General features: G+C 38.4%; 1 non-coding gene across 1 annotated transcript; it reads right to left on the bottom strand.

Moving 5' to 3' along the window:
- Positions 1-18,537: 18,537 nt before the first annotated feature.
- Positions 18,538-18,669, bottom strand: LOC120097605 (small nucleolar RNA SNORA17). The gene has a single exon (XR_005495174.1). It is a non-coding gene; the product is annotated as a small nucleolar RNA SNORA17 (small nucleolar RNA).
- Between the last annotated feature and the right edge of the window lie 646 nt (positions 18,670-19,315).

The raw sequence follows: 19,315 nt of genomic DNA, 5'->3' as shown, positions 1-19,315 counted from the left end.
TTTTAAAAGGTATGTCCCATGTTGGAAAGACATTAGCATGTGAAGAAGATAAGATTCAGAGATTCTGAGAGCCTTGCTTTAGTCCTGACAGAGAATGATCCTATCTTGCTATTAGTCTTTGATAATGATGGTTTTAAGTTTAGAAAAGACAGTCGTTTATATAAATCTAATGCTTTTAATTTCTAAGTATAACCAACCTTAATAAATGTTCAAGTAAAAAGAAGACACCAATATTTTTATTGATAAATGTATAAACATAACTGGGAGATTGAAGTTGCAGTTAAAATACATATTATATATATATTAATTTTCAAGATCAAGAAAGTCTCAGTTTCTGCATTCATTCATTTTTATCATTATTTCTAAAATCTCCTTATTAAAATGAGAACATGCATTAATTTGCCTGAGAGCACCATATCAATGATGCTTTTAGGGAAAAATTCATGACCATGCTTATAAAAAATCACAGCATGTTTGAGAGGCACTTTTCCTGACAAGAGGCATTTCTCAATTGAGTGTCTTAAAAATACAGTAGACTTTTAAAATAAGAGGTAGTAATTTGTTACAATACATGAGTGAATGACACTCTTATTAGCTGAGAGTCCACTTTGTATCTCATTCCACAGCTCTGAACACATAAGAGACAATTGGATTTCTGAAATAAAGCAGTTGAAAGGCATGTCTACAATTTATTCTGCTTCATATTATAGCAACTGAATGTTATAAAAACTAAAGTAACAATGTTAGCCAAATACAAAAGATATGATCAAATAGATGTTGGTGTGATATATGATCAGTTATGATCTAAATACATTTCACTCCCATTTGAAATTATCAAATATGTCATGTCTTTAAAAAAAGAATAGTAGCTAAAAAGCACCTAGAAATAAAAATGGATTGTATAGCTCCATTTAATTTGTATTCTCAAAGAACAGAGCCTTAAGTTACTTAAAAGACTGGTAGCTGCTGGGGAATGGAGGGAAAATTGACTACTCCAAAAGGACAAAAGGAAAACATTAGTAAAAATGAAAATATGTGGGGAAGTGGAACCATGCCACCAGATGGAAAAACTGGAAAAGTTAGAGCAGATTTTAAAACCTTGGTAAATCTCATCATTGAGATAGGTAAGAATTAGAATCAGCCCCCAGCCAGACTATACATCCTGTAACACATGGCCACTCCATCACACTAAGAGGCCCATGACAACTGGTCATGTAGCATAAAAACCTAGATTTCTCCATGCTAATGAGGTATCTAGATAGGTCCCAAATGTTTAGCCAGTGAACTTCCCTTCCTGAGCATCCTTTCTTGCAAACGGTATTTAATCTCTGTTTTATCCTGAGTAAGACATATTCATTCTCATCCACCATGAATAAAACAGGCTGACTTTAACTTTATTTACTCCTGTTTACAATAAACAGAAAGCGTTTGGATTAAAGTTGTGTGCTAGGGCTGAGCCATACCTCAACTAGAAACAGATTTTTTTTTCAGTAAATAACACAATCTCAGGGTTTGCAGTGTGGTCAAATATCCTGCAACATTTTCCCTTTTTGTCTAAATGTAAAGGAGATTTTTAACTCTAACATGGTAAAACTGTTTACAATAATGAAGTTATTGTATTTGAGTTCAAAGTTCTATAAAATGTTCATGTCAGTCTCATATGAACTCAGCCATTTGAATGCCTTGGGCAAGTTGTAGTGTGAAGTGGATCTTTGGGTGGTGTTTGTCAGCCTAATGGCAACACAAAGGAGTCCACTGTTTGCATAGAACCTGGCAGCACAAGAGGCGTGGGGCGGTTTTTCCCAGTGTTTGTCATTACCACACTCCAGGTCCAGTTGTTCTTGCAGGGCCCCATCATCTTCTTGGAGACCTCAAAGTTCAGTTGTTAGGAAGGGTAGAAAGCTTAAGCATTTGAAGTGCCATATTCACCAGACATCAGAAAGGTTTGAGGACCAGGACCTATTAAGTACATCTGAAGTACACAAACTATGTTCCTAGTTACCTGCTTCAGACTCAAACGTGAAAACACATACAGAAAGGTAGATGAAGCTTATTTCTAGAACTAGTTAGTATTCTGTGTGACGACTAGTATCACAATAGAAAGTTTGTATATACCAAACGATCTTATAGATTTAGAGATAATATTTATACCTTAAAAAAGTTTTAGAGAGTCAAATGAAAACCAAAAGATTATGAGATTGCTGGCAATAGAATAGTCCCTCATGTTTTGTTTTTCTCTGTCCCATATCAGGTGCCTCTTTTGATATGGGACAGGGATTTAGGAATTTCTTTAAACAAGCATGCATAGGTTTAGTGAAGGAGAGAGCTACACTCCAACTCCAAAGCAAACTTTAATTTTTAATTGAGTTAGAACCACAAAAAGACCATCTGCTACTTATATCTGTAGATGGCAGCGAAGACAAACTCACAGTAACACTTGGCCATTTACTGGTTTTTCTTTTTTGAAATATTTTGTCTTCATGATCTGCCCTCTTTCTTCAGATGTTTCACTTGTCTTCTGGCCTCTGGCTTCCTTAATGGGATGCTTTTATTCTCTTGGGAAGATAAAAATAAAATTGCCCCAACCTTTGAAGTAAATATATAGTAAAGCCTGTGTGTGTGTGTGTGTGTGTGTGTGTGTGTGTGTGTGTGTGTGTGTGGTGTGTTTTGAACTGAAATATTTCAGCAAAGCCTTTGCTATGTGTAGGTCAATAAGTAGAGGTTGAGAAATTGTTTTGATGCTTTTTGAGCCTTGAAGAAGTGTTGGCTCTCAGAGAATCTGTACTTGATGCTATGTGAGAGCTTTTGGCTGCACCAACCTTGGTCCCGAGACATGCCTGACAAACCTAGAGTTCTGACCTTTGATATGGTTACTTATGGCGAGAGAACTGAGTTAGTCAGAACCAGGGCAACTCCATGACAGGATACAAACTGGCAATTCAAGAGACCAAGCCTGAGTTTCCTTTTCCTGGAACTGAAGACGTCCAAAATTAGTCAATTGCAGGGAAAACATCCCTTCCGGGCAGCCAATCAGTAACTGCCAGGAGTTGCCCCATCACCAAATTGAGCCAATTATAGTTGGCAACCGATCCAGAAAGTCCCTTAAATTCCCCAGACCCTTAACCAATCCCAATGGCACGCATACTTCTGGAGATAGAGCCAACCAATCAAGGGAAAGAAAGACAAAATTCACCCACTCCTACCCTAACAGGCTTTATTTCTTTTACATCTTTATTAGATTTGGTATTTATTTACATTTCAAATGTTATTCCCTTTCCCGGTTTCCAAGCCAACATCCCCCTAACCTCTCCCCCTCCCCTTCTATATGGGTGTTCCCCTCCCCATCCTCCACCCATTACCACCCTCCCCCCAAGAATCCTGATCACTGTGGGGTTCAGTCTTGGCAGGACCAAGGGCTTCCCCTTCCACTGGTGCTCTTACTAGGCTATTCATTGCTACCTATGAGGTCAGAGTCCAGGGTCAGTCCGTGTATAGTCTTTGGGTAGTGGCTTGGTCCCTGGAAGCTCTGGTTGCCTAACAGGCTTTAAAATGACCCTGCAAAGCTCATATCTCTGTCTTCCATCTGGTGAATGGCAGTACCCTGCCGCTGGATTTCTGCAGAATAAATGCTTTTTGCTGTTGCATTTCATTTGAATCTGGCATATCATTCTTCAGCAAATCAATTGAAAAATTTTAAATATACCTCTTTTCTCTTTTCTCTTTATATATAAATTCAAGGTCTAAGTGTGTTTATTTTTAGATTACAAAGGGCATTCACTTTGAATTTCAGCCTTTATTTGTCAAGCAGCCTGTAAATTTAAATCACTGAAATTCCTGTGTGCCTCCCTCTGCCTCACAAGTGTTGGGATTGAAGACATATGCCTCCTAAGTGCTGGGATTAGATGTGTGAACCACTGCCTGGTTATGGATTCCTTATAAAGGTTATTATCATATGGTTGTCCTGATTTAATTTGATTCTCCACTTCCCCTTATTTTTACTGTTAGGGGTGAACTTTTAAGTTTTTCAAAGATGTTTTCTATCATTCTTGCTGATTTATTCTGAATTTGCTCCCTGGAAATTTTTAATATTCTACTCTTAATTAAACATGATGCCACCTTGTCTACTATTTCCTTATTTTCAGACAGTTCATCTATCTTGCCTTTATGAGCTACATAAATTTTATGACTTTTTAAATTTTCCTAGGTTTTTGACATCTACATTCATGCTTCCCATGACCAAATATCTTCCCATTTATCTGCCAGTCAGTGGTTTTCCATTTTGATGCCCACATAACTATTCTGTTATGCATCACCATGAATTGGAGATACTAGAGATTTTCCTTTGCTTTCCTGGTTGTCTGTCGTATAGCCAATAGAGCTGTGCTGATTTTGTGGCTCCTTCCTCAGTATTGATCATTCCATTGCCCTGGCCTATAGACTGCCATTTTCCATTAGTCTTGGTTCCATCAGTGGTTGATGAACCATCAGTAAACCATGTATTAGTCAAATGTTACAACCATTCAGTTTGTCCCCACAGTTCAATAGCTGCTTCTTTTCAGGGAGAGATGAACAGTTTAGGGACAGGGAATAGAGGAGACTGAACTAACATGTTGGGGCTGGGAATTGAACTCAGGACCTCTAGAAGAACAGTTGGTGCTCTTAACTGCTAAACCATCTCTCCAGCCTCTCCATTTAACATTTTTATAACACTGGGAATACCTATTGTCTCCTGGTAGGTCTTGTACAGTAACTGGATAAACTAAGGTTGATTTTCTAACAACTTTGAGCAAACCTTCTTCAGTTTCATCATGTGATGGTATGGTAGGTTCTTGTCTAAATTCTTTGTGTCTGAGTATTTTTTTTTCATTCTTATTCATAAGTCTCTCAACTTTTCTTCTAAGGCTTATACTTTATCAGTCCATTTTAAAATATTTTTTCTTATATCTCTGAACCTTTTTTTTCTTTGAGAGACCACAGAAAGCCACTATCAATATTTAGGATAAAATATGAAATACCCAAATGTTAATAGTTATAAGCAATATTGAGCCAATTTCAATTAAGTCATTTAGTTCTTCATTTTCTGTTTCTATTTTTCAAGACATTTTAAGTAGCACTATACAAGGTTATAGTGCCATGTATTATTATATTTCAAATTCAAATCTCTCTTCTTGAGGACTTCTCAGGTGACTTACTACATCTGATGGCTTCTTAGTTTGTACATGTTAGGGTCCAGTAGTTGCTTCATAAATCACTTGAACACTGATCTCACTCAGAAAATGATAGTTTATTGAGCATATAGTTCCAGGACTGATCAATTGGGAGTATGTTTCATACTTGGGAGCTGAATTATGATTGTGAGTTAAGCTCCTATGGGGTTTTTAAGCCTACAGTCCCCAAACATCTATGCCACATTGTTCCAGGAATCAAGATCTAGGGATAGGAGATTTCCTTAGGAACATGGAATATGGGGCACATTTATCCTACTCCAATTATTTGGGATATTCAACAGTAGCAGAGGACTTGCCTTGTCTATCATTCATGTCTTTACTTGCCAACCTGGATGGGACTTGTGTTGTCTAACTAGAAGGTCATTTACCCATGCAGATATCTATTTGTGCTCAATAGGAAGTCAATTTCCAGGGAGATCTTGGGAACATAAACTTTACTCGACCTATACTCAAAGTCTTACTCTAAATCAGTGCAGGTGTCTCTCTTATGTTCGAGTCCATTCCAGGGCATCTTATAATGGCCAATAACATAAAAGCATATACATGGGTGCATGAAGTGCTGTTGCGTGGTTGGTTCATGCCCAACCTTATTGTAGTTAACTATACAAAGAAGTTCTAATGGACTTCTGGTTTGAATATTTTCTAGGAACACAGAATACAATGGAATATGCAATCAACTTGGGCATGAGAAAATTTCATTGTAACGGCAGAAACAACATTTGAAAATTTGTTTATACTTATAATATTAGTAACAGCTCAAAATGGCAGGTTAGCCAGGTAACAGTTACCTAGGCCTTCACATTCCATCTAGGCCTTAATATGACACCTAGGACTTGACATTCCTCAGCAGGGATGACTTCTCTGTCTGTGTGATCATGACATGCATTGCAGTTCCAAATATTTTTAACAAAATCTGAATTGTTTAATTTTATCAATAAAGGCTCAGAAGTCAGATGCTGGGGTGAAAGCTTGATAGCTCAGAAAGGTAGAGAAAGGCCCCACCTGACCTTCTCCCTAAGCCAGCTTCCCAGAAGAAAAAGAAAGTTTTCCTTTTCCACACTGTCTCAAAACCCCTTCATACTTAATATCCATCCCTTCTACTTTCTGTGCCTGTCTAGCCATCCTCCTGACTTCCTCTTACTCTCTTTGGTTTTTTTCCTATGTTCACTCCTTGTCACAGGTTGATTGCTCTGCCTCTTGACCTATGGATGACTTTATTCAGTCATATTTATAATAAAAAAGAAACTCTCGGATTAAAGGTCTTTGCTAGGGCTGTCATGCCTCAACCAGAAACAGGGTTTTCTAAGAAATCCCACAATCTTGGAGTTTATCATGTGATCAAATATCCTGAAACAAAAGATATAGAAATGAGACAAGAGAAAGACATAAAAAATATAGCAATAGGAAGCAACAAGTTGTAAATCTTGGAACTATATATCTCTTCAATCAGTTTTAGGATACGAAATCAATATTCAAAAATCAGCTTATACTTAAACTAACAGTCTACTAGATAAGAAAGAAATTAGTATAAATATTCCATTCAAACAACTCACCCCATATTAACCATTTAGGAATATATCTATCCATAGAAGTAAAAAAATCTTTAAAACAAAATTTTTTAAATACAGAAATAGGAAGGAAATCATGAAGATATGGAGAAATATTTCACATTTCTGAATAAACAGAATTAACATTGTGAAAATGACTATACAACTATAATTAATTTGCAGAATCAGTGAAATATTTTTAGAATTCACATATCATATTTTATAGGTTTGAAAAAAAGATGAAAACTTATGAAACCACAAAAAAACAACATACTCAAAGAGATTCTAAGGAGTAAGAATAATGCCAGAGCTATTACATTACCCAATCTCAACTTTTTCTGCAGAACTATAATGACAGACAACCTGAAACTGATGCAAAAGTCCTCATGCAGACTCATGCAGACCATTGTAATAGAACAGGGAACTGAGGAATAAAATGAAGAAGCTCCGACTAATTCATTTCTGACAGAGGAGGAAAGCTTACATTGGGGGAAAAAAGCCTATTCAACAAATGGTGCTGACAAAACTGGACTGTTACCTCATGTAGAGGAATTTTAATCAAGAAACATGGCTGCTCTGGCAAAAGATCACATCCAAAGATTGATTCAGCTAGAATGCACACATGCCCTGGATTACAGTATTATGTAGTTCAATACAGATGTGCCCTTAGTACACATGCCCTTAGTACACATCTCCATCCCTAACAATGAAATTAAGCTTTATTTGTAGAAGGAAGCAGCCATGTTTGAAAGTAATGCATTATTGAGGGGCAGACAAAGTGATGAATTAGAGAAGGACTTGGCAGAAAGAGTCAGAGGTAGGATATGCCCAACTCATACAAGGACAGCACAGGAAAGAGAGGCCACTACAGAGAGCTCGCAAAGTGATATGCATGGTGATTTTACTGAGACAGTTTTACAGAGAAAGGTTGCAGAGAGAACAAGCTAGACACAGGTGGGAAAAAAAGCCAGAGAATAAAAAAGAACCAGAATATTAGGACATATTGCCAAAGACAGTATGAGGCCAGGCAGAACAATTCAGTCAGAAGCCATGAAAAGCTGGATCATATTAGACAGCTTGGATATTAGATTGTATGGAAGCCAGAAGCTTCCAAGCCTAGGGATAGTTAGAACAGAGAATGAAGCTCTCTGAGTTCAGCCCAAGCTATGAAGTCATACAGGTTGGGTAGCACTCTAATCTCATCACTTCGTCTGATGAAATAAAAATGATGTTTACAACCTCAGAAGAGTAAAATTAGATTATATCTTTCATCTTAAACTGACCAAAACTTCCTTAGCCTAAAAAAAAGAAATGACTAAAACATTCAAGAAGCCTACAAAACTACAAAGACATTGGAACACAAAAGAATTCCTCCTGTAACATAATAGTCAAAACACCAAATGCACAAAACAAAGAAAGAATATTAAAAGCAGTAAGGGAAAATGGTCAAGTAACTTATAAAGGCAGACCTATCAGAATGACACCAGACTTCTCACCAGAGACTATGAAAGCTGGAAGATCCTGGACAAATGTCATACAGATCCTAAGAGAATACAATGCCAGCCCAGGCTACCATATCCAGCAAAACTCTCAATCACCATAGATGGAGAAACAAAGATGTTCCATGACAAAACCAAGTTTCTACAGTATCTTTCCACAAATCCAGCCCTCCAAAGGATAATAGATGGAAAACTCCAACACAAGGAGGGAAACTACACCCTAAAAAAGCAAGAAAACAATATTCTTTCAACAAACCCAAAAGAAGAGAGACTCACAACCATAATTCCCCCTGTAACAACAAAAATAACAAGAAATAACAATCACTGTTCTTTAAGATCTCTTACCGTCAAGGGAATCAATTACCCCCCAAAAAGACAGACTAACCGACTGGATACGTAACGAAGACCCAGCATTTTGCTGCATATAGGAAACACACCTCAGTGACAAAGACAGATACTACCTCAGAGTAAAAGGCTAGGAAACTTTTTTGAAGCAAGTGGTCATGAGAAACAAGCTGGAATAGCCATTCTAATATCAAACAAAACTGACTTTCAACCAAAACTTATAAAAAAAGATAAGGAAGGACACTTCATACTCATCAGAGAAAAATATACCAAGATGAACTCTCAATTCTGAGGATCTATTCTCCAAATGCAAGGGTATCCACATTCAGAAAAGAAACTACAAAAGCTCAAAGCATACATTGCACCTCACACAATAATAATAGGAGATTTCAACACAGCAATCTCATCAATGGACAGATCATGGAAACAGAAACTAAACAGAGGCACAGAGAAACTAACATAAGTGATGAACCAAATGGATTTAATAAATATTTATAGAACATTTCATCCTAAAATAAAAGAATATATCTTCTTCTCAACACCTCATGATACCTTCTCCAAAATTGACCATATAACTGGTCACAAAATAGACCACAATAGGTAAAAGGAGATTGAAATAATCCTACGCATTCTATCAAATCACCATAAACAATAGCTGGTCTTCAATAACAGCAAAAGAAACAGAAAGCCTGCATACACAGGTAAGCTGAAAATGCTCTACTCAATGATAACTTGGACAAGGAAGAAATAAAGAAAGAATAAAAGACATTTTACAATTTAATGAAAATGAAGTCACAACATACCCAAACTTATGGTACACAATGAAAGCAGTGCTAAGAGAAAAATTCATAGCTCTGAGTGCCTCCCAAAAGAAACCAGAGAGAGTATATACTAATGGCTGAACAGCATACCTGAAAGATCTGGAACAAAACGAAGCAAATTCACTCAAAAGGAATAGATCACGGGAAATAATCAAACACAGAACTGAAGTCAATGAAGTAGACAAAAAAAGACTATACAAAGAATCAACAAAACCAGTAGCTGGTTCTTTGAGAAAATCAACAAGATAAATTAAACCCTTACCCAGACTAACCAAAAGGCACAGAGAGAGTATCCACATTAACAAAATCAGAAATGAAAAGGGAGACATAACAACAGAATCTGAGGAAGTTTAAAAAATTATCATGTCCCACTACAAAAAATTATACTCAAGAAAACTGGAAAATCTGAATGAAATGGGCAATTTTCTAGACAAATGCCAGGTAGCAAAGTTAAATAATGATCAGATAAACAATCTAAATAATCATATAACTTGTAAAGAAATAGAAGCAGTTATTAAAAGTTTCCCAACCAAAAAGGCTCAGGATCAGATGGTTTAGTGCAGAATTCTATCAGACCTTCAAAGAAGACCTAATACCGATACTATTTAAACTATTCTACAAAATAGAAAGAAAAGGAACATTACCCATTTCATTCTATGAAACCAGAATTACACTTATACCTAAACCACACATAGATCCTACAAAGAAAGAAAACTTCAGAACAATTACCCTCAGGATCATTGATGCAAAAACACTCAATAAAATCCTCACACACTGCATCCAAGAACACATCAAAACAATCATCCATCATGATGAGATAGGCTTCATCCCAGGGTTGCAAGAATGGTTCAATATACAGAAATCTATCAACATAATCCACTATATAAGCAACTCAAGGAAAAAAACCACATGCCCATTTCATTAGATGCTGAGAAAACTTTTGAAAAAAATTCAACATCCCTTCATGATAAAAGTCTTGGAATGATAAGGAATTCAAGTCCCATACCTAAACATAATAAAAGCAGTGCACAGCAAACCAGTAGCCAACATAAAACTAAGTGGAAAGAAACTTGAAGCAATCCCACTAAAATTGGGGACTTTACAAGGCTACCCGCTCTCTCCCTACCTATTCAATATAGAACTTGAAGTCCTAGCCAGAGAATTAGTCAACAAAAGGAGGTCAAAGGGATACAAATTAGAAAGGAAGAAGTCAAAATATCACTATTTGCAAATGATATGATAGTATATTTAAGTGACCTCAAAAGTTCCACCAGAGCATGATGAATAACTTCAGCAAAGTGGCTAGACATAAAATTAACTCAAACACAACCAACCAGAGCTTCCAGGGACTAAGCCACTACCCAAAGACTATACATGGAGTGACCCTGGGCTCCAACCTCATAGGTAGCAATGAATGGCCTAGTAAGAGCACCAGTGGAAGGGGAAGCCCTTGGTCCTGCCAAGACTGAACCCCGAGTGAACGTAATTGTTGGGGGGAGGGCGGTAATGGGGGGAGGATGGGGAAGGGAACACCCATATAGAGGGGGAGGGGGAGGGGTTAGGGGGATGTTTGCCCGGAAACCGGGAAAGGGAATAACATTCAAAATGTAAATAAGAAATACTCAAGTTAATAAAAAAAAATTAACTCAAACAAATCAGTAGCCTTCCTCTACCCAAAGGATCAACAGACTGAGAAAAATATTGGGGGAAATGACAACCTTTAAAATAGCCACAAATAATATAAAATACCTTGGTGTGACCCTAACCAAGCAAATAAAAGATCTGTATGACAAGAACTTCAAGTCTCTGAAGAAAGAAATAGAAGATCCAAGAAGATGCAAAGATCTCTCATGCTCACGGATTGGCAGGATTAATATAGTAAAAATGGCCATCTTGCTGAAAGCAATCTACAGATTCAGTGCAATCCCCATCAAAGTCCCAAAACAATTCTTCATTGAATTAGAAAGAGTAACTTGCAAATTATTTGGAAAAGAAAAAAAAAACAGGATAGCAAAAACTATTCTCGACAATTAAGAACCTCTGAAGGAATCACCATCCCTGACCTCAAGCTGTACCAGAGAGCAATAGTAATAAAAACTGCATGTTATTGGTACAGAGACAGGCAGTTTGATCAATGGAATTGAATTGAAGACTCTGCAACAAACCCACACACCTATGATCACTTGATCATTGACAAAGGAGCTAAAACTATCCAATGGAAAGAAGACAGCATTTTCAACACAATGGTGCTGGTCAACTGGAGGTCAGCATGTAGAAGAATACAAATTGGTCCATTGTTATATCCTTATACAAAGCACAAGTCCAAGTGGATCAAAGACCTCCACATGAAACCAGATACACTGAAACTAATAGAAAAGAAAGTGGGGAAGAACCTGGAACATATAGGCAGGGGGGAAAATGCTCTAAGATCAAAAATTGACAAATGGGACCTCATAAAATTGCAAAGATTCTGTAAGGCAAAGGACACTGTCATTAGGACAAAATGGCAACCAACAGATAGGGAAAAGATCTTCACCAATCCTACTTTCAATAGATGGTTAATATCTAACTCAAGAAGTTAAACTTCAGAGAATCAAATAATCCTATTAAAAAATGGGGTACGGAGCTAAACAAAGAATCCTCAACTGAGGAGTACTGAATCGCTGAGAAGCACCTAAAGAAATGTTCAACATCCTTAGTCATCAGGGAAATGCAAATAAAAACAACACTTATATTCCACCTCATACCAGTCAGAACAGCTAAGATCAAAACTCAGGTGACAGTAGATGCTGGTGAGGATGTGGAGAAAGAAGAACACTGCTCCATTGTTGGTGGGATTGCAAACTGGTACGACTCTAGAAATCAGTTTGGAGGTTCCTCAGAAAATTGAACATAGTACTACCTGAGGACTAAGCGATAGCACTCCTGGGCATACACCCAAAACATGCTCCAACATGTAACAAGGACACATGCTGAACTATGTTCATACCAGTCTTATTTGTAATAGCTAGAAGGTGTAAAGAACTCAGATGTCCTTCAAAGGAGGAATGCAAACAGAGAATGTAGTATATTTATAAAATGGAGTAATACTCAGCTATTAAAAACAATAACTACATAAAATTCTTAGGCAAATGGATGGAAGTAGAAAATATCATCCTGAATGCAGTAACCCAGTCACAAAGAACACATATGATATGCACTCACTGATAAATGGATATTAGCCCAAAAACTTGGAATACCTCAGAAAAATTCACAGAACATATGAAGCCCTAGAAGAAAGACCAACGTGTGAGTACTTTATTCCTTCTTAGAAGGGAGAACAAAATATTCAGGGGAGGAAATACAGGGACATAGAGTGGAGCAGTGACTAAAGAAACTGTCATCCTGAGACTGCCCTACCTGGGGATTCATCCCACATGCAACCACCAAACCCAGTCACTACTGCTTATGCGAGGAAGTGCTTGCTGACATGAGCCAGATATGGGTGTCTCCTGAGAGGATCTGCCAGAGCCCTGCTGATACAGCTGAGGATGCTTGCAGCTATCCATTAGACTGAAAACGGGGACCCCAGTTGAGGAGTTAGAGAAAAGACTGAAGGAACTGAAGGGATTTGCAACACCATAGGAAGAACAATAATATCAACCAACCAGACACCACCAGAGCTCCCGGGACTAAACCACCAACTAAAACATACACATGGAGTGACCCATGGCTAAAGCAGCATATGTAGCAGAAGATGGATTTGGAGGGCATAAGTAGGAGGAAAAGCCCTTGATCCTATGAACGTTCATTAGCCCTATGTAGGGGAATGCCAGGACATTGAAGTGAAAGTAGTTGGGTGGGATTGAGAGCATCCTCATAGAAACAGAGTGGGGGAAGGTTTTAGGAGACGGGGGAAGGGATAACATTTGAAATCTACATACATAAAATATCCAAGAAAAATAAAATTAAAAAAAACAAAGAAACACATGTTCTATACTTTAAGTAGATACTAGGGTAGGCAAGAAACTTTTAAATAGATCACCAAGTGCACAGAAACTGATCACAAGTGTCAAAAGATAGAACTGCAAAAAGAAAACACATAAAGAATTTACAGGCAGTCCTCAGAATGGGAGAGAATCTCTACCAGCTATACTTCAGAAAAGGACCTAATTGCTAGACTTTACAATGGATTGTAGGAATCAAATCCTTAGAAAATAAAACTGCCAGACAACAAATGGGCCAATTAACTGTATGGAAAGTTTTCAAAAAATTTATAAAAATGGTGAAAGCTGTTTTTACAATATCCCTAGATATCAAGAAAATGTAAATTAAAATTACTCTGAGGTACCACCTCACCCCAGTCAGAACGTCTACCATCAACAAATCTGACAAGAAAGGGGAAATGTAGAGAGAAAGGAAGCATTAACTCTCTGTAAGTGAGGGTTCAAATTAACACAGCAAATGCGAATATCAATTTGGATATTTCTTTCAAAACATTTTAAAGAGAACAATCATATGACCCAGTGTTTTCACTCCTGGGCATATACCCACATATCTCCATACCTTACCACAAAGATAAATGCAACACTGTGTTTATTCTTCTTTATTCACTATAACAGAGCATTGGAATTCATTTGGTTGTCATCACAGGTGAACAGGCAATGACATATATATGCATACCGTTATAAATGGTTGTTTTTAACAATAGTTCGATTTTACCAAAGGTGCTAGATTCTGGGTGAAAGCCCGCTAGCTCAAAGAGAAAGCACGCTGCTGACCTTTCTTCATCCTGACATTCAATGAGGAAGCTCTCCTTCTCCATCTCAGAAGCCCCTTAAATTCAATCTCCCTTCCTGTTACTTCATGTGTATTTTTCTATGTTTTTCCTCCTTATATTCACTCCTTGTCAACTGGTTGTTTGCTCCACCTCTTAACCAATGATTGGCTTTATGTAATCCTGTTTATAGTAAGCAGAAAGCTCCTGGATTAAAGCTGTGTGGTATAGTTGGACCACAGCATAAATAGAAACAGGCTTTCAGTAAACAAGACAATCTCAGGATTCACAGTGTTATCAAATATTCTGCAGCATTATATACAGTTGAGGATATATAAATAGTGCTCAACTGTAAAAAAGCAAACTAAAGTTTAAATTTTGCAGAGAAAGGAATGAATGTAAAATGTATAGTATTAATCAAGATTACTCAGTCTCATAAAGAAAAGCCTGCATGTTCTCCCTAATCTGCAAAACATAGCTAATAATATGTAAATAAGTGTCCCTATACACATGCACATATGTGTAACATGGAAAAAACAAGAAAGGCTAAATATAAGAGGATGAGGAGGAACTGAAGGCAGGTAATAGACACAACTTAGGAAAGGAATCAATGCTTATTATTTTCCTAGTTTTAATTCTGTCATGGATTTTTTTGGTGGTAGATGCAGGCATAGAATATATGGAGATGGGGGAACAGAATGGAATGAGGAACTGTTGGAGGATGGACCAGAAGGGGGATGACAACTGGACTGTGAAAAAAAGATTAAAGAATAATAATAATAGTAATAATTACAATAATTAATAAAGTACAAAAAATTCTGGCAAACTATAATATATGAAGTTAGGATAAAAATGGAATGAATGTAGGATTATCAAATTCACTTATTAAGTAGCTATATTTTCAGAATACATGGTTCATGAGACTTACTATTCTGCTGTAAAACAAGAAAATAAAAATAGATTATTTTGTGACTTTTATTTATAGTGAACTTTTTTAAAGGATGACATAAAGTAAAATAACAAACCTTACACTTTCAATGTTGGCCAATTCCTATCAGCATTTGAAATAATATCAACTCATGACAATAAACTTGACAAAATAGTAAGTAGATATTTCAAGAGGTGAAAATGAAATCAAATAAGCAGTATGCTCTGCGTACTGCTTTTGAATTGTAGTTAAAATGAATGGTGCCTTTAGCACTTGCTCTGTAAATATTGATAATGAAAACAGGAAGCACATTTGCCCTGTCTTCCGTCCTTCTCTGTGATGATGAAGTTTCAAGTCCAGTCGTGCAAGGCTCAAAGGTTCTGAAATAGCTGCAGTCCAGTAGAAGAGAATTTAAAGGCACTGGAGAGCCTTGGATGAATCTCACCTGACACTCCCCAAGGACATTCATGGAGCACTATGTCAAAAATAAACTCATGTTTATTTTAATATATATATGTATATGTATATATATATATATATAATTTGATTTGGGATCTGATTAATTTTGGTGTGTGATGTTTTATTTAGTTGCAAGTTTTTTTAATAATAAAGCTTATAAAATTAAAAAATAAAATAGAGTCTGGTATGGTGATTTAAATAGCTTTGGCTCCCATAGACTCGTGTGTTCGCCTGCTGGACCCATAGGGAGTGGCAATATTAGGTGGTCTCGCCTTGTTCGAAGAAATGTCACTCTTGGGGTAGAGTTTGAGGTCTCCTAGCACTTAAGCTCTGCCCAGTGCAGAATTTCAAACTCTCCTCTTGGCTGCCCGCTGAAAACAACTTCCTCCTGGCTGCCTTTAGATCAAGATGTAGAACTCTCAGCTCTTCCAGTACCATATCTGCTTGGACAATGCCATGCTTGCCACCATGGTGATAATGGGTTGAACCTCTGAAACTGTAAGCCAGCTCCAATCAAATGTTGTTCTTTTTCTCCCCTCCCCCTCCCTCATACAGATATATTGGTTATGGTGTTTTTTCACACAATGAAACCCTAACAAAGGCAGAAGTTAGTACCAGGAGTAGAGTATTGCTGTGATAGATCTGACAATTTTTTGTTTAGAGGAATGAGATATTGAGACTTTGCATTTGGAAAGCAGTGGAATCCTTTATGTGGGTCATCTTAGTAGGAATGCAGAAGACATTGGTGCTGAGGGTGATTTGAACTTTGGTGGCCTGGCTCAAGATGATTCAGAGGAGAAGAGTTTTAGTATGTTGTCTAGAGATCATTCTTATGATATTTTGGTGAGGAATGTGGCTGCTTTTTGCCCTTGTCTGAAGAGTTTTCCTTGAGATAAAGTGAAGAGAGTCAGATTAATTACATTGACAAATGAAGTCTTAAAAAAGTCAATCATAGACTCTGCCCTGTGGTTCAATCTTGTAAAGAGTCGGTTTTGATCAAGCATAACAAACTGACAAAGGAAAGCTACAAAACATATAGTTCAAAGATTAAAGGGATACCAGGAAGTAGAATGGTGCTAAATCCTGTATTCAAGAATATTAAATGGAATTAAGGGAGCAGTGACCTTGGGGCAAGATCCCACCCAGGAAAAGTTCATTGTTTATACACTTGCAGTTGAACAAGTATAGTTTGCTGAGGGTTAGGATTAGTCACTGTGTGTGTGTACCTTATAGAAAATGAGTTCCTGGGGCTTTCATAGATGTACTCCCTCTATCAGTCCTTCTTTTTTTTCCTTGTTTCTAAGATATGAGATAAACATTCTTTAGCCTCAGGAACTATTACCAGTCTGAATTTAAGAAATACTTGAGAACTGACTGCTAAGTTTCAAGCCTTGGACAAATGGCTAAAGTGTCCAACATATCAATAAGGACCTGGCCTCACTTTCTATGTGTTATAAGGTATGGCTGGCATATTCTGCCCTCTACCCTGAATTCTCCAGCCCAAGGGCTCAAATGGGCTGCCCTTCCTTATATAATCTAGACATTTTGATTTCCTGCCCTCCTTTGGCATCCTGAATGCTCTTCCTGGCTTCCTCTTTCCTTCTCCATTACCTTCTCCCTATCCCACATGGTTCAGCATCATGACCCACTCTGTGCTCTCTCAGCCATCTCTGCCTGTGTCTATGCTGTCCCACATATCTATAATAAACTTTCTCCTCCACCATACCTATGAGCGATCATGTCCTTTCTTCCTTTTTATTGCAATAATCATTTTCAAGCAAAGAGGTGTGGATAAATTGCAATGACTGGTTGGTCTGGTATGAGGCCTATACTTTCTCCTATTCTATCAAGACTGTAACCTCACTTGGAATCCTGTCAGATATCCTGTTGTTGCCTTATTTCATAGAGATCCTGCTGTAGAATTGGCCCCTTCATGCACTCTAGCAGTTCATGGGTGGGGTAGATATTGGGATTGGCCAATTCAAAGTCCTGGATCTGGGCCTGAGAGGTATCTGAGCTGGTCAGACACCCCCCTCCTGACTCTCATCCTCTCAGGGGTGGTTCACTAACAACACCCAGAGTCCATCCTAGCTTTACCCTGTTGTCCATTCAAGGTGCAAGGCCTGCCTTCCCAAATTCTGCAGATAATGAGTGGTATGGCCCACTCTCATGACCCTGAGTCTAGTTCTTCTGTCTGCCAAAAGGGTCAAAAGAAGAAGGAAAGTGGGGGCATATCTCCCTTGCCCATGTTGCCACACAGCAGATAAGTTGCTGAGCCAGGTCTCCTATGCTCACAGCCTTCAGACTGTTTCACCTACAACCCATGTCCAAGCCTAGGTCTACTACATTGCTCAGGCAAGGTGCAGGGTCCACTCTCCCAAGTGTTACAGCAGGAGAAGGGCAAGTCCAGCACTCCTGCTTTCATGACCCAAAGGCCAGCTCTCCTACCTGTTGTAGGTGGTAAGGAGCAAGAGTGGGGAAGAACATCTCTCTTGTCTATGCTGCCACACAGCAGACAAGATGATGCAGGACCGATGCTACAGTACTCACACCCTCAGGACCTGTAGCCCTGCCATCAGGGTAAGCTCTACATGCTGCCCTGGTGAGGTACAGGGTCTGTTTTCCTGAGTGCTTGATCAGGTCCTGCTCTCATGGCCCAGTTAGGGCCAGCTCTTCTGAAAAAGGATGTGTGGTGGGGGGTCTCTCCCTTGCTGATGCCACCACACAGCAGACAAGAGGTAGAGCCAGCTCTTCCACATTCACAAACTCAGGACCAACTCAATCAACCTCTACATCCAGAGCCAGCTCTACTACACTATCCAGGTTAGGTAAAGGGCCTATTATCTGATTGTTGCAGTAGGTGAGGGGAAAGGATAAGTTCTTAGGGTAGTTCACTGTTTGGGCACCCTGGCCCTGGACTGTTGCTCTCCTCACTTGTGCCCCCCCCCCCAGGGAATGTTAGACTACTAATCATTCAGATGTTTACAGTTCAGAGCACTAAGCATAGACATATCCTCTCTTCTCTATGCCACCTACTGAATCACATATGATACAGCATCCACACCTGCAGTGCCTCTAGACGCAGTCCCACCACTCTTTTAAGAAGAAAAGCATAGAGCATTACGCTCACCTGATCCTTCTAAACCAGTAAGCTACTCAGGGTGCAGCAGCCATGATTTGAGCAAGCCCAGAAATAGCCCATAGGGCTGAGAGACCCTGGTAACATCTCTGTGTTACTGATTTTGCAGTATATAAGCATTACAATGTTTAGAGAGCCACCTATGAAAGATTGGAAGGCCAGGTACTGCCTGCCTGTCTGTCTGTCTGTCTGTACCTGTTTTTCTCTTTGTGTCTCTCTCTGACTCTATCTGACCCTTTCTGCCTCTGTCTCTGTCTCTGCGTATGTGTGTCTCTGTCTCTCTGTCTCTGTCTCTCTCTGTCTCTCTCTGTCTCTCTCTGTCTCTCTGTCTCTGTCTCTGTCTCTGTCTCTCTCTCTGTGTGTGTGTGTGTGTGTGTGTGTGTGTGTTAGCAAGCAGCCACTGACAGGGTGATGAGTGGAACTGGGAACCAGAAGCCAAAGGTATGATGGAGATTTCAAGAAGACAAGAGTGCCAGAAATGTGAACTAACTACAAAGAAGGCAGAAATTACCCTAAGACATAGCATTGAGGTATGTAGCCATCAAGTCATAGAGCAGAAATTACCAAACTCATGGAATCCATCTGTTGTATGG

This window comes from Rattus norvegicus, chromosome 16 (genome assembly GCF_036323735.1).
Source record: "Rattus norvegicus strain BN/NHsdMcwi chromosome 16, GRCr8, whole genome shotgun sequence".
NCBI classification, from domain to species: Eukaryota; Metazoa; Chordata; class Mammalia; order Rodentia; family Muridae; genus Rattus; species Rattus norvegicus.
This window is presented reverse-complemented; position numbering and strand designations above follow the sequence as displayed.